Here is a 14,103-nt window from a genome sequence, read left to right on the forward strand (position 1 = left end):
TGCCCTTTAAGATCACCTTTTTGTGCGTTCTATGCCCTATTCTGGTCGACCTGTTATATGTCCCCTGACATGTTCCAGGCCCACTTGTCTTACCCATGTTAAACATGTGGCTAATGCTTTTTCGCACGTGTGCTTGCATGCACACACACATGAGCACCCCTATAACATCCCCTATCACCACCATGTCGTTTTAACGGGTGGTTGCAGATCGGGTCCGCTCATTTTTAGGGACTAGGGGTTATTTTTCATCTTCATGCTTTGATTCAAAAGAAAAGAGAGGAAGGCTGAAAAGTGGGAATAAAAGAGGCAGGGAAAGGAAGTAAACAGTTTCAAATGGAGAAAGCAGAGACGAAAACGTATCATTAGAGTGAGAAAGAGAGACAGGAAGTGCAGGGTGGTGAAAGAAACAAGCATGAGGTATATCAACACTGAACAGGCTTGCTCTTGGAGAACTGCAACATTTGGCAGCGCCGCAAGTGAACTGCTTATAAAACTTTAGGCCCCGGCACTTATTCTGTCACAAATTAAGCACTGAGTGAGTAATTAATCATGAGTGCCATGGCCTTTCAGAGGGTCACTTGTGTCAGACTCTTGTCCCTTCACAACGGCCTTTCGGGAGCACAGGCTCATCTGGAAATGATTTTACTTCTGGCGGGGATGACCCAAACTCTGTAAATATATTATTATTCCAATGAAAATCGCAACACGCAAGGAAAAGCTATTTGCCTATATCCACAAGATAATGACCCGTAACTTGCAACTCTACAGACTCCCCTCCTGAAGCAGAATGATCATGTCCCGGGGGCTTAATGAGGTTTCCGCTGCGTTAACCCTAATAGAACGACCTCCTCTTCAATCGAAATGGCCCCTTCCTGTTGGCGTGTGGATTCTCCCTTGACTGCCCTCCCCTCTAGCCCCCTCCCCTCTCATGGGCTCTGAAAGCCTGTCCTTTCCTACAGTGAGGCCAAACTAGGCTACTGCTAAATTAATTTGCCAAGTTGAATTAATAAAAAAACGGGATTTCTTAAAGTTCTATACTTATTTAAGTGATCGTTAGCCGATAATGAGACGTTGCTGGTAACGCCCCACAGATGCAGACAAATCACCCTTTTTCTGCCATTGCATATATTCAAAAGTTAAGACGGAGGCACGTTATGTGTGTGTGTGTGTGGGGTGGTGCGGGAGGGGTGCATAGGCGCTATTTGAAGTACTGTGGCAGCAGCATGGCAGAGCAGGGAGTGGGGCGCACTGGTGCCAGCAGGCCGGGAGTGGGGGGCATTGAAGGAGCTCTGTGAGGGAGCGACTGTGTCATCAGCATCAGGGAGACGAAGGTCTGTGGTTGATGTCTCCATGTGATGGAGTAAGAACCTGACACTGGCGCATGGACATGTCAGGCTGGACCAGGCAGATACATCCATGGCTTGCATTACCCATCTGCTGGCAGATCAATGGCGCGGTATTCTGATCCGGGATATGCCCTTCAGTGGGCAGCTCAGGTTTCCAAGTCATTAACCTTATGACATCTGGCCAGTCTGACCCTCCTGACCCAAGCACAAGACAACGATATCGAGTGATCTCTGTTTTTACAGCATTTAACGCTATTTTAAATATGTGGTATGCAAAGGTCAATCACTAGCTGAATGCAACAATAAAAAATGAAAATATGAAAAGTGGTTGTGCCTCAATTTTTGTAGTTTCCAAATTCCACACAGGGACACCACTCAGTTGACCATCTTGTGTGATCTTGGGCTGAAGCACTGCTGATGGTCATTCAAATCTTGCATTTAATTTTTAACTGGTCATATTTTGATTTTCATATAGCCCTCTAGTCAATAATATAGATCCTGTGCTTGCTTCATATAATTTATTTTACAAATGAGTAAATATGGAAATAGAGATGAACTGATGCACCAAAGGGCACACAGCGCTCTACTTAGAAGTGGGATACCTAGCTCCTCCTGCTAACAAAATTAAATAATCGAGTCATGAATATTCTCTATAAAAAGTGAAACTGAGAATTTCTGTTATTTATTTTATTTTATTTAAAATATTTGTAAAGCGCGACTGTCACCTGGCAGGTATCCTGGCGCTGATAGCTACTCCTGTGGTTTGTTAGCGGGGGGGAGCTGAGGAAGACCAGCTGTTATTTTTTTGTTATAGGGACAGGGGGAAGAGCCAAGTTTTGATACGTTTCCTGAATGGGAGGAGGTGAGGGATGTGACGAATTTCGGCGGGTAGACTGTTCCATAGCTTGGCTGCAGCTACTCTGAACGATCTTCCTCCCATCCTGGCCTTCTTACATCTGGGCACTCTCGCGAGGCAAGCAATAGTGGACCTAAGTGTTCTGGTGGGGGTATACCAGGAGAACAGACGTTGGAGAGGTCTGGGTCCTATTCCATGCAGTGCCTTGAAGACCAAACAAAGGGCCTTGAAGGCAATACGCTGCCTCAAAGGCAACCAATGTAACTCGGCCAGTGCGGCAGTGGCCGAGGATCTCCTGGTCCATCCCAGAGCCAGTTTGGCTGCTGCTGACTGGACTCGTTGGAGTCTGTCCAGTAATGTCGCCGGAGATTCAAGCAGCAGGGCATTGCAGTAGTCAAGGCGACTAAGAATAGTGCACCTGACTACTAGTGCTCTGGCGGAGGATGGAAGCAGAGGCAAGACTTTGCGCAGTGAGCGCATAAGGCCAGTGCAGGTAGAGACCGTTCTTGAGACCTGAGTCTCCATGCTCAATTGATGGTTGAGCATGACGCCCAGGTTGCGGACGGTGGTAACTGGTGGGGGGTTGTTGGAGTTCTCCGGGGGCCAGAACTCAGCGGGCAGAGGGCGGGGTATGCGACTCGCTGGGCAGTACATCACCTCAGTCTTTGAGGAGTTGAACTGAAGTGAGTTCTGGTGCAGCCAGCGTGCCGTGTCTCGTAGGCAGTTGTGGAAGGCTTGTAAGGAGATGGAGTCTTCGCCTTCCCACGAGAGAAGGAGCTGTGTATCGTCCGCATAGTTTACTGTGGTCATGTTGTGTGATTTAATTAATGTGACCAGAGGTTTTAAGTAAACGTTAAAAAGAATCGGACTGATAGAGGAACCCTGGGGGACACCATGTGGGACCGGGGAAAAGACCGATTGGAAAGGGGGAAGGGAGACAGCTTGTTTCCTGTCGCTGAGGTAGGAGTGGAACCAGATAAGGGCCGTGCCGTCGACCTCTGCCGCTCTCAACCGCTGGAGCAGGATTCTGTGGTTGACGGTATCGAATGCGGCAGACAAGTCAAGTAGAATGAGGGCCACAGCTTGGCCCCTGTCTGCGCGCATTCGGAGCTCCTCCATGGCCGTGAGCACCGCGGTTTCAGTGCCATGGGCTGGGCGAAACCCAAATTGGAATTCGTCCAAGAAAAGATGCTGCTCAAGGTGGGTTGAGAGGCATTTACTGACCCAACGTTCGAGCACCTTCACTGGGAAGGGCAAGAGTGATATGGGACGGAAGTTGGACAGACAGTCTGGATTGAGCGTGGGTTTCTTTAGCAGCGGGGTAATAAGCGCTTGCTTCCAGGAGCGGGGCACGACGCCACAGCTCAGGGATTGGTTGCATATCAACCGAAGGGTGTGAAATAGTTGGTGCCCACAGGCTTTCCATATTTTCGGTGGCAGAGGGTCAAGGGGGGAACCGGAAGTGATGCCCTGTGCGACTGTTTCAAATTCTGTTTGAGAAATAAGAGGGAAAGTCAGCAGTTTGGTCGTGGAAAAACAGGTTGGCCTCAGAGAATCAGGGTTAGTGGAGATGATTTCGGGGAGGGTGGAGAGAGTGGAAGACGGGGGTGTTGCCAGGTTATTAATGATGGTCTCAATTTTATCAGTGAAAAACAGAGCAAGATTGTCGCAGAGGGACTGAGAGGGGGGGATGGAGTTTTTGACGCAGTCGGGGTGTAAGATATTGTCCAAAATCTGGAATATGCTTTTTGTACTGTTGGCTGCATTGGTGATGGTGGAACAATAGTAGTTCGCTTTACTCTCTGCAATAGCGGACTTGTAGTCACGGAGTGCCTTCTTCCAGAGGGTTTTATTGTTGTTACAGTATCCGTTTCTCCACTTTCTCTCAGCTAGTTTGCAGGCTGATTTAAGGGTTTTCAAAGAGCCGTTATACCAGGGAGCCGGGGCTCTACCTTTCGGTTTACAAAGCTTGAGAGGGGCAGCAGTGTCCGCAAGAGAAATGATTCTAGAGCTAGATGTTAGATGCTACTCCCTGCAACAAAATACAGTGACAAAATGTGGAAAAGGACAGATATGACCACGTGGGGGTAATCACACTTAGGTCCTGTTGACTGGCTTCATAGATCATAAGTGCAACATTACTGGGTCTTGAATCACCAATTGCAGACTGCAGTTAAACCCCTGCACCTTTAAATTATGAGTTGTTAAGTTTCTGTAAGGGGGAATAAGCTTGCGGATCAGAAATAACATGATCCAAATCTACTTTGTTATCTACAATTCCTAGGACAATTCTGTTCCAATTTCTATCTGCTCAGAACAAAGCGGGTGGTACTTAAAGGTAGGGGGTAGGTGCAGGTTGTATGATGGGGTCTGGGTGTTGGTAGGGTGTTCGGAGCAGGGCAGGTTGAATGATGGTTGGGAAGATTGTGCATGCTCTCCCTTCTTGTACAAGAGGGTTGTTGGGCTCTATGCTGTGCTTGTGCCCTCCCCCAGCCTGGTCTCCTGCGTGATTTTATGCCTAGCTTTTCTGGCTGGGAAAATCAGGTCCTGTGTTTCCACACTTGGTAATCACAGGCACGGGAACACCTTGCCAATTGTGATTAGCTGGACTGGTACAGTACCCAGCGATACTGCTCTGGTTGTCTTGTAATTAGCCCCTAAATCAGCAAAGCCAGAATCAGAAACCTAGTGCAATCCACAGTTTCAATTCAAGCAGTAAACTGGAACGAGAGATGGACCTTGCATTCTGATCTTTACCACTTTCTCCGGTCCATTGAAAGCAGCACTGAATGCAAACTCCTACCACCCCTCCCACATTTTTTTTTTGGGGGGGGGGGTTATCTTTTTCAACTCTTCATGCCATGATGTCAAACCCTGGGTATATCTCAGAAGAAGTTTAGAAAAGGCTGAGCATTCACAATCTACCTGTCCTGCCCTTTGTGCTGCCTGGTTGTGTTGTGCATCATTCTTCCTTCTTGATAAGTAAGAACAGAACAGCAGCCTTTTTGATCTTTCAGAGACACCATCTTGTCGGAGAAACTCTCCAATATTCCTATAGCAGTGACCCACGATGCCAAAGTTAAATGTAACTATCAACTGATGGTTTCTGAAATTGTAAACAAACATACCTCAGGTCATTAATCGTATGGCATTGTCTTGTTTCATGTCAATGCTGACACGTGAAAATATAACAGGAATCCCACGAATTCTGGCTATTTTGTCTTATTCAGTAATTTAGTGGGTCTGCTGCTGCCTTTTTTTTTACATCCTCCTCTTCCACGTTTTATGTCATGTGAAATAAATGCCTGAATTTATAGATTTGTTACAGTTCCTGGACAGAAACCAGAGAGTAATTGGCATTGGGCATGCATAGGCTTTTCCATATATTAATTGGTATTACGTCTAAATCGTTTCTTCTCTATTTATGTATTATGAATGATGTCATGTTAAATCATGAATTTAATAAGCCATCATTTTGTTCAAATATTGCAAATGTATCATATGTAACTAAAAAAACATATTTTATTCTATTTCACGAAATTTAAGTTTCATTGACATTTTGAGCAACAACAACAGAAATTATACCACGATCCGTGATCAGATCAAATATCCGTTGAATACAAAAAAACAGATATGCAGCTGTTCTTGTCGGAAATGTGTAATCATGCCTACAAAAGACCAGCGAGATACACCTGTCCCAGAGTGATAGACTGTGGTACAGTGAGTCATGCAGAGTACCTTTAATGTAATCTTCTTGGAACTCTGCCCAGTGATATAAGACATGCCAACTTTCTGTCTTACATAAAATGTGATAATTTACAGAAACACACCGAAGAGTCTGTTATCAATAGAAAGTTCAGAAATGTTGAAATTGTCTGAAGAGAACAGTGGAACTTTTCAACGGAAGTGTTTCAAAACAAACCTTTCCTTTTGAGATTACTTAGAATCTGAACATGTTCAAAGGCTAAAGTAATACATTTGTACACCTTCCTCCGTTACAGCACCCTCCTTGAGTTTTTTTATTCAAGAAATCAACACAGACTAATCGATATTTTTTCACTCCTGCTAACTGTGTGCATATTCTAAAACATGCCACTTAATGAAATTTCCAATAAAATAAATATAAGCACTTATTTAGGGAGTGGCATAGGGGATACTATTTAACAAATGTTACAGGTGTCCCATCTGCAGTATTACAAGTGCATAACAGCCTATGGCACTTGTAATGAAGCAGACATAACATTCATCCCATTTTGACCGGGTATCATGTCTGCCAAACTCTAAATTAATCCATGGAATTATAATTATTTCTACTTTAAAGACAGAAAATTAGCTTTCTTGGTAATAAGAGAGTACTATGATATTTTCTAGCATATTGCAATGTTGGGGCAGCATGATCAGTGAGTTATTAATATCACCATAATTATTAATTTCATATGATAACACTAATGCTGATGCATGTAACAAAATGGTAATAATAGTAACAATAAAAATAAGAATAGTAGTGGTAGTAGCGGTAATGCTACAGCAGAATACCAACAACAGGTATAGTTTGTAGTTTGTGGAGAACGTGTGACTGTACTGCTCCATTTCACAAACTAGTTGGGATATCAATTGGGCATAATGTTGATTTCTTAATTTCTACTCTTGGACCACGTTCAATGAAGGACTGTAGTCGGATTAGGGCTACTCCTGAGATGCTCTTTCGACTAGACAGGATTGCCTGAAGAGTCAACCATGCCAAAGGTTGACAACCCATCTAGCCACACCAGTGGTGAGAATTCCTCCTCTGTGGCACGCATTTTGTAAGAGTCAATATCCTGTGTAGTATTTTCTTTTCTGAATAATGACCCAATGTTTGATTGTATTTTTCCCTCTAATTCCTTTGGTGAATTGGCAGTGAGGGCAGACTGTACTTTTGTAGGTATTTTGGGACTAGGGACTGCTTTTGACATGTGAGGTGACACAGCTACTCCTGAACGTGATTTTTAAGTTTGCGGTGAGAAGATTGATCAAAGATGGGCCATGTGACTGCATGCAATCCATCTACTTTAAATTAAACCTGTGGAGCTACTTCCTTTCTAAAGGATGGAATTTAAAAATATGGTTTAATGCTGAAAGAAGGAGCTCACCGTGTGCTCCTTTTTGCTAAGGTCTGAGAACCCTAATCCAACATATTTGGAAGAACAGCAGAAGACCGATCAAATTTTGCTTCACATCTATTGAATTATGTTACTTTTTATCGAGGGACGTGTAAAGAATCATAATATTTTGAAGTATGTGCAGAGCCTCTGGGAGGCACTAATAAGAGAGGAGGTTGCAAAATTGGTTGCTAGTATAAAAGAGAGAAGCACAGATTTACCATCACTTCATGCAATGCAGTGCAGCAAAGCAAGGCAAGTTGTTGCACTGCGTTGCATTAGCGGGAGAGAGCTCAACTGCCCCATGTTTGCAAGGATATGGCACTGTTCAGCTCTCTCTCTGCGCAGGAGCACTTGCCCCTGCATAGCGCCAATGCACACACCATTGTGCCGTGGTTCAAGTGCACCTGCATTCTGGGCGGATAGCTGTGTGCCGGAAGAGATGTATTCCTCTTTGTATGTGTGTCGCAGCATGCAACTCACATGCAAAGAGGCTATAATGAGAAGAAATTAAGATATTGCTCCTCATTATGCCAGACTTGGGTAGGCACAACAGTTTAAGCAAATTCAAGTTTACAGGCTTTAGCAAATGTGAGTTTGCTTAATAATACATGGGTAGGTGCACGAGAAAGGCCATGCTCCATCCATGTAACACCTCCTTGATGGAAAGTAACGTATGGCAGCGCTGTGCACTGCATTTTGTTACTTTCTTATTAAAAAGCCAAGCAAAGCCACACGAATCAGGCTTTGTGTGGCTTTGTTAATCTAGAAATTCATTTTGAGTTGTGGTTGCAGCAAAAAGGTGGTGCACCCATGACAAAGGCCAAGATTTACCAAACTGTGACAGAACACAGCGCAGCAACTTCTTTTTTGTGTGACAGGGAGAGAGCAGGAGCCATATCTCTGTAGATATGGTGCTTTCCTGCCAGTAGCGGTTGGTAGTGGGAGTGCTGCCGGGCGGTGACGTGGGGAGGGGAGGGGCAGGGTGGGGGGGTAGTAAACTACGGAATACGGACAAATACAGGTAAGTAAACATAAAAATACATAAAACTAATTTTGTTGTGCGCACTGCATCGCCAAATGCAATGCAGTGTGCACAACGAAATGTGTTTTATTTATTTTTATGTTTACTTACCTGTATTTGTCCATATTCCGTAGTTTACTACCCCCCACCCTGCCCCTCCCCTTCCCCACGTCTCCGCCCGGCAGCCCTCCCATTACCGACCGCTACTGTTTCCTGCTCTCTCCCTAGCACTGGCACACAATCAGTGTGCCGAGCGCCATGCACACACCATTGCACCATAGTGTCTGCGAGATTCTAGCATAGGTTGTGTACTGCAAGGTTAGCCATCTAGTATAAAATACTAGGCTTAGGTTAACTTTAAAGCTTTTCTCTCTTTGGATGAGTGCTATAGAGTGCAGCACACATGCAAAGTGGGAAGAACTAAGAGAAATAAAAGCATTTCTTCTTTTTAACACCTGCTTAAAAGTGGCATTAATTTTGGGTGCAAACCCGAGTCTACAATTGTTAGCAGATAGGAGTTTGTCCCAAAAAGCATGGGGGATTGCATGGGAACGTCCATGTACCACCATGGAATACCTCCTTGATGCATAGTAAAGCAAAAGAGTGCTTTGCTCTGCTTTCCATTACTTTCAGGCAACTTTCCAGTGCAAAACAAGTTTTGTGCTGTAAAGTAAATCCAACAAAAACCAATTCGCGTAGGTTTACATCACTTTTGGTATGCAAACCCAAAGCACAATTGTAAATCTGGCTCAAAATATTAGCAAGTCTGGGCCAGAGATCATTTGATCAAGCATTTTAGTGGTGGTGAGTTTTGGGTAGGAGCCAAAACTACCAATGGTGCAGCAGGCAAAGCAGCACCAGGGTCTAGAAGCCTTAGGGGGGCCACTGAACCTTGTTTATTGTTGTATTTTACTCTCCATCCAGCAGTAAAGGGGTACATTTGCCCTACTTGCACCTGCGTTAAGGGCACCCAAGCTATACACTGGTTTTGGGGGGTTTGAGGCAGCACGTTTAACTTTGGCGTGGCAAATTTGACCTTGTGAGCACAAATTTACACCAATGAAAAGGGTAGCTCAGCTGATGTAAGTTGAGTCTCCAGGCCCCGAGGACACAGAGGTGTGATTGCTTGAGGATAACAGAAGGGAGAATTGTTTGAGTGTTTTTCCTGCCATATTTCGATCTTATTTTCAGGATATCCTCCCAATAAAAATCTAAGCGACCGGGAAGCCAGTGGGAATGGCTTATGGGGCATGACCTGTGGTGATATTGTGTCACTTACTGAAAGACCATTGCTTTTCAAATGAAGGAAGGCTAGGGCAGTGCCATAACAGGAGTGCCTGACATGTTAGACTCTGCTTCAAACTTACATGCCTTTCAGAGGCAGTGGCCTATCAGGAAGTGTCTGGATTTCAGACCACCTCTGTTCAAATCACCTAATAAATAAATAAAATAAAAGTTCATGTTTCACAGATGGGTGTAAACAGAACACATTCTATTTTTGTAGGTTGTAATGTTATATTCACCTTCCTGCTTCCTGCTTCCATGGTCTTCTACTCTTTGCTTTTCTCTTCTCTCGAATTCTCAAGTGTTATCCTTGGGGTTGTTTCTCTCAAGTTCTCTTTCCTTCTGATGGTGTTTCACTTTTTTTGCGTTCCTCCCTTTCATGTCTTCTCTCTTGTTTAGTCTTTTCTTTACCTGCCTAGCACATTATCCCTTCTGCAGACCCCGCTCACCCACTTCTATCTCTACCATCCTCTCTCTCTCTTTCTATCTCCCTCTTTGCTCTTTCTCGCACACACACTGTCTCTGAGTGTTTCTTTCTCATTTTGCTCTCATACTCTTCCAACTTTTCCGCTCTCACTTTTGCACACACAAAAAGACACTCTAGTATGTCTTTCTGCATATCTCTGGCACACGCGTACACTCTCACACACGAACCTCTCACACAAACACACAAAAACACACCCTTTCTGTCTACTTCCCGCTTTTTTTCTCACACACAAATCCTCACTCGGCTAGACACGCACAAACACACCGACGCACATAATCTCGTTTTCAATCTCTCACACACCGATGTACACAGATGTTTACACTCACATAAACACACTCGCACAGACACACGCCGACTCTCGCGCTCCCTTACACTCACCTCTATCTCTCTCTTGCACACACGGCCCCACACCGCCCCCACACCCAGGCACACGCTCGGTACACACTGCCGCCGCCAGTGTTTGCTCGCGGTTCGCTTCACCTGGCTCTGCCTGGCAGGTGGCCTTGCTGCAGCGGGAAGCCTTTGTTCTCGTAAATTCACGTGAAAGGCCAGCTGCAGGTGTGCTGGTCACTGGGGGCCCGGTGGCGCCACGAGGACTGAACACATGAGAGAACCCGGCCTTGATTGAGCGCGCTCCAGGAACTGAAGCCCCTCGCGCCTGGTGTGGCTGGTGTTGAGGAGAGCCTTCTCATTAAGGAGCTCTTGAGCCGGCCCTGCTGGGATTGGCTGGTAACCCGCGGCCTTCACCCGGAAGACACCGAGACATGGGAAGGCGCTGCCCTGGGACACTTTAAAACTATGAGACACAGAAGGTGAGAGACTTGGGTCGACGTTGGGGGACATGGGTATTGATAAATACGGACACCGTAGGCAGAGATACAGGTACACAGACAGCGGGGAAACACAGGAAGGCACTGGGAATATAGGCAGGGGAAGACAAGTGGGAGTCGCAAGCACTGAAAGACAGTGGCTAGTCACTGACTAGAGAGACCAGAAAAGCAGGAGACATGGACCCTGGGTGACTAATAATAAGTCCGGGTCCGTTTTTTCCCAATAATCCTGGACTTGTAGTCATGGTTTTTACCAGGTTAAATACGACTACAAGTCCCAATTCGAAGAGAAAAAGGAACTAACCTAACTAGTAATTCATGGACTTGGGAAATCTGGTGCCTATGACTTACAAGACATGTAAGGACGGGACAGACATGTAAGGACGGGACATGAGAAGCCACAGAACCAAAGAGAAAAGAACTATTAGAGACAAGGTAAGGCATGGGCACAAGGAGATGGACTACAGAAACATCAGGAGACATGGGGAGGCACAGTCAATCATACACACCAGACACCAGACAGAAGAACAAAACAAACTCCCTACAAAACTGCTATCTCCGTAAGGCCCACAGTGCTGTGAGTCTATAGCCATGGCAGAAGTGCGCCATCAAAACATCAAGTAACAGAATACATCACAAATCTACTCATCAACTTCTGCACCCACTGCATTATTCTACCTCTTTTTTTTTTTTTAGATTTTATTTGGCAATTCACAAATGCAGACAAAAAACAATACTTTTTAGTCACCGAAAACAAATTTACAAAAAGAGAACAAAAACTACGAAACACAAAATGGAGAAAAGAGAGAAAGAAGAAAATAAAAAAAACGAGAAAGAGAGCAAGATATTATTTACATAGGTGATTTCATTCTGGCTAGCATTTCTAGTATTTGCTCCAATTCTCAATTGGTTTCCAAATCTTAATACCACGTGCTTGAGCCCTCAACCCTTTACAGGCAAATATCGCTTTCTCTTGGTTATACATACCCAACAGTCTTGATAACCATATCTGAAAGTTGGGGGGATCTGTGTCTTTCCACCGTGCTGTTAATATAATACGAAAGACTGCTGACCCCAAAAAAAGCAGTGCTTCTTCTTCATTGGTATGTGATAGTGTATTATCATATCCCAAGATAAACAAGGAGGGGGATTCAGCGATTGGATGACTAAACACTTCTTGCCAGAAATCCATTATCATTTTTTTCAATAATACTAATTTTCCACACTCGTATAACATATGAATCAAATGTGCCGGGCAATTTCCACATCTAGGACATTCTGAATTAGCTCTTTTCCCCCAAGCGAAAAGTTTAGCGGGGGTGAAATATAGATCATATATGGTCTTATACAACTGTGCTTTTAAATTAGAAGACATAAACAGTTTTGTTGACAAAACCAATATCTTATCAATATCGACATTGGGATTATTTAATTTCCTTGACCAACCCTGCTCCACCACATCGACGTCATCAGATTGGCTGTCTATTAGTACATCATAAATCGTACCAATCCTAGTTGATGATCTTAATAGACAGTCAAGTAGAGGAACATTCTCCAGTGTAATATCTGCACACCTTAAGCCCAATATCGTGTTAATCTGAATGTACTTAAATACACTATTGCTATGAATAGAAAATTTAGATTGTAACTGTTGGAATCTTTGTCCAACAGGAGGGGACAGGAAGTCACCGAGAGTCGTGACTCCACATGTTTCCCATTTCCTGGCAATTGTATCATATATAGCTGGTGGCAGTATGGTAGAGTGCCAAAGTGATGTATACTTATTGTATTTCGTAATATTCAGTTGTTTTCTAATTTTTTTCCAAATACCCCAAACGCTCAGTATAGTCTTAAATTTAACTTTTTTGTAGTATGAGGGCTCAAGCTGTTTTACTAAAAGGCCTCTTGCCTTATCCCCGATAACTAGTTCGAATATTGAGGGAATATAACTCTCACCTACTTCGTTTCACAGCGATCTTATATAAAACAGTGGCTTCATCTGATATAGTAGAGCTGCAAGCATATAGTACCCTAAGTTAGGTATTGCGAGACCGCCTCTTATGACGGGGAGAGAAAGAAAACGGATAGATCTCCTTATCTTCCCGTATCCCCATATAAACTTACTCATCTGAGATTCGAGGATCTTAATGGTTTTGTCATCCACCAATAGCGGGATCGCACGGAACAAATAGAGAACCCTAGGTAGAGTGTTCATTTTAAGGAAGTTACTTCTTCCAATGATTGAGAGATGTATACCATCTATCCGCTTTAAATCTGTTGTTATTTTCTGTACTAGTGGATCATAGTTTATTTTAATAATCTCATCAATTTTAGAGGATATACGGACTCCCAGATATACCGCGCTATCTACTTTCCTAGGGTCTATAAATTGGGTATTTTGTGTACATATAACCATCGTTTTATCCGTATTTAAGGAATATCCCGAAACCTGACCAAAAGCATGAGTAATTCGTTCAATTTCCGTTATTGCCTCCTTGGGGTGTGATGTTACTACCGCCACGTCATCGGCATAGGCCAATACTTTAGTGTCGAATGGACCAAGAGTTATTGGTCGAATTGCCTCGGTGTTTAATAATTTTATAATGAGGGGATTTATATACAGTGCGAAGAGGATAGGGGAGCATGGGCACCCCTGCCTAGTCCCACGGGATATATCAAAAAGACTCGATTCCTGACCCATCGCCAAAACTCTGGCCCTAGGTGAGAAGTACATTGCTTTTAAAGATTTAATTAGACATGGTCCCATGTTATTATACTCTAGCACTGCCCACAAAAAAGCCCATGAAACCCGGTCAAAGGCCTTCTCGGCATCCAGGAGGACCACCGACATCCGGCCCCCCGTGACAGCCATGGCATCAAACAGGGCGATGACCCGTCTAGTATGGTCCGTAGTGTCCTTACCCGGCATGAAACCATGCTGCCACGGGGAGACCAGAGACTCGATCGTCCCCCTGAGCCGATTAGCCAGGATCTTAGAGTATAGCTTCGAGTCTGAATTGATCAGAGAGATCGGTCGATAGGATGATGGCAATTTGGGAGATTTATCTTTTTTTGGAAATACCACGATGTTCGTTTCCAACCATGATCTAGGAGGTTTACCACTAACTTGAACTC

General features: G+C 44.2%; 1 protein-coding gene across 4 annotated transcripts in view; it reads right to left on the reverse strand.

Annotated features, from left to right (window-relative positions):
• The window catches only part of RET (ret proto-oncogene), a 265,881-nt gene that overhangs the window by 202,277 nt on the left and 49,501 nt on the right, over nucleotides 1-14,103 (reverse strand). Inside the window, exon 1 of one of the 4 annotated variants that reach the window (XM_086922422.1) lies at nucleotides 9,891-10,021. The exons of the other annotated variants lie outside the window; for them this stretch is intronic. The gene's annotated coding sequence lies outside the window, so the exon portion shown is untranslated. Of the gene's footprint in view, nucleotides 1-9,890; nucleotides 10,022-14,103 lie in introns of those variants that run through there. 4 annotated transcript variants of the gene reach the window in all.

The sequence above is a fragment of the Lissotriton vulgaris genome, chromosome 5, assembly GCF_964263255.1.
Source record: "Lissotriton vulgaris chromosome 5, aLisVul1.2, whole genome shotgun sequence".
NCBI classification, from domain to species: domain Eukaryota; kingdom Metazoa; phylum Chordata; class Amphibia; order Caudata; family Salamandridae; genus Lissotriton; species Lissotriton vulgaris.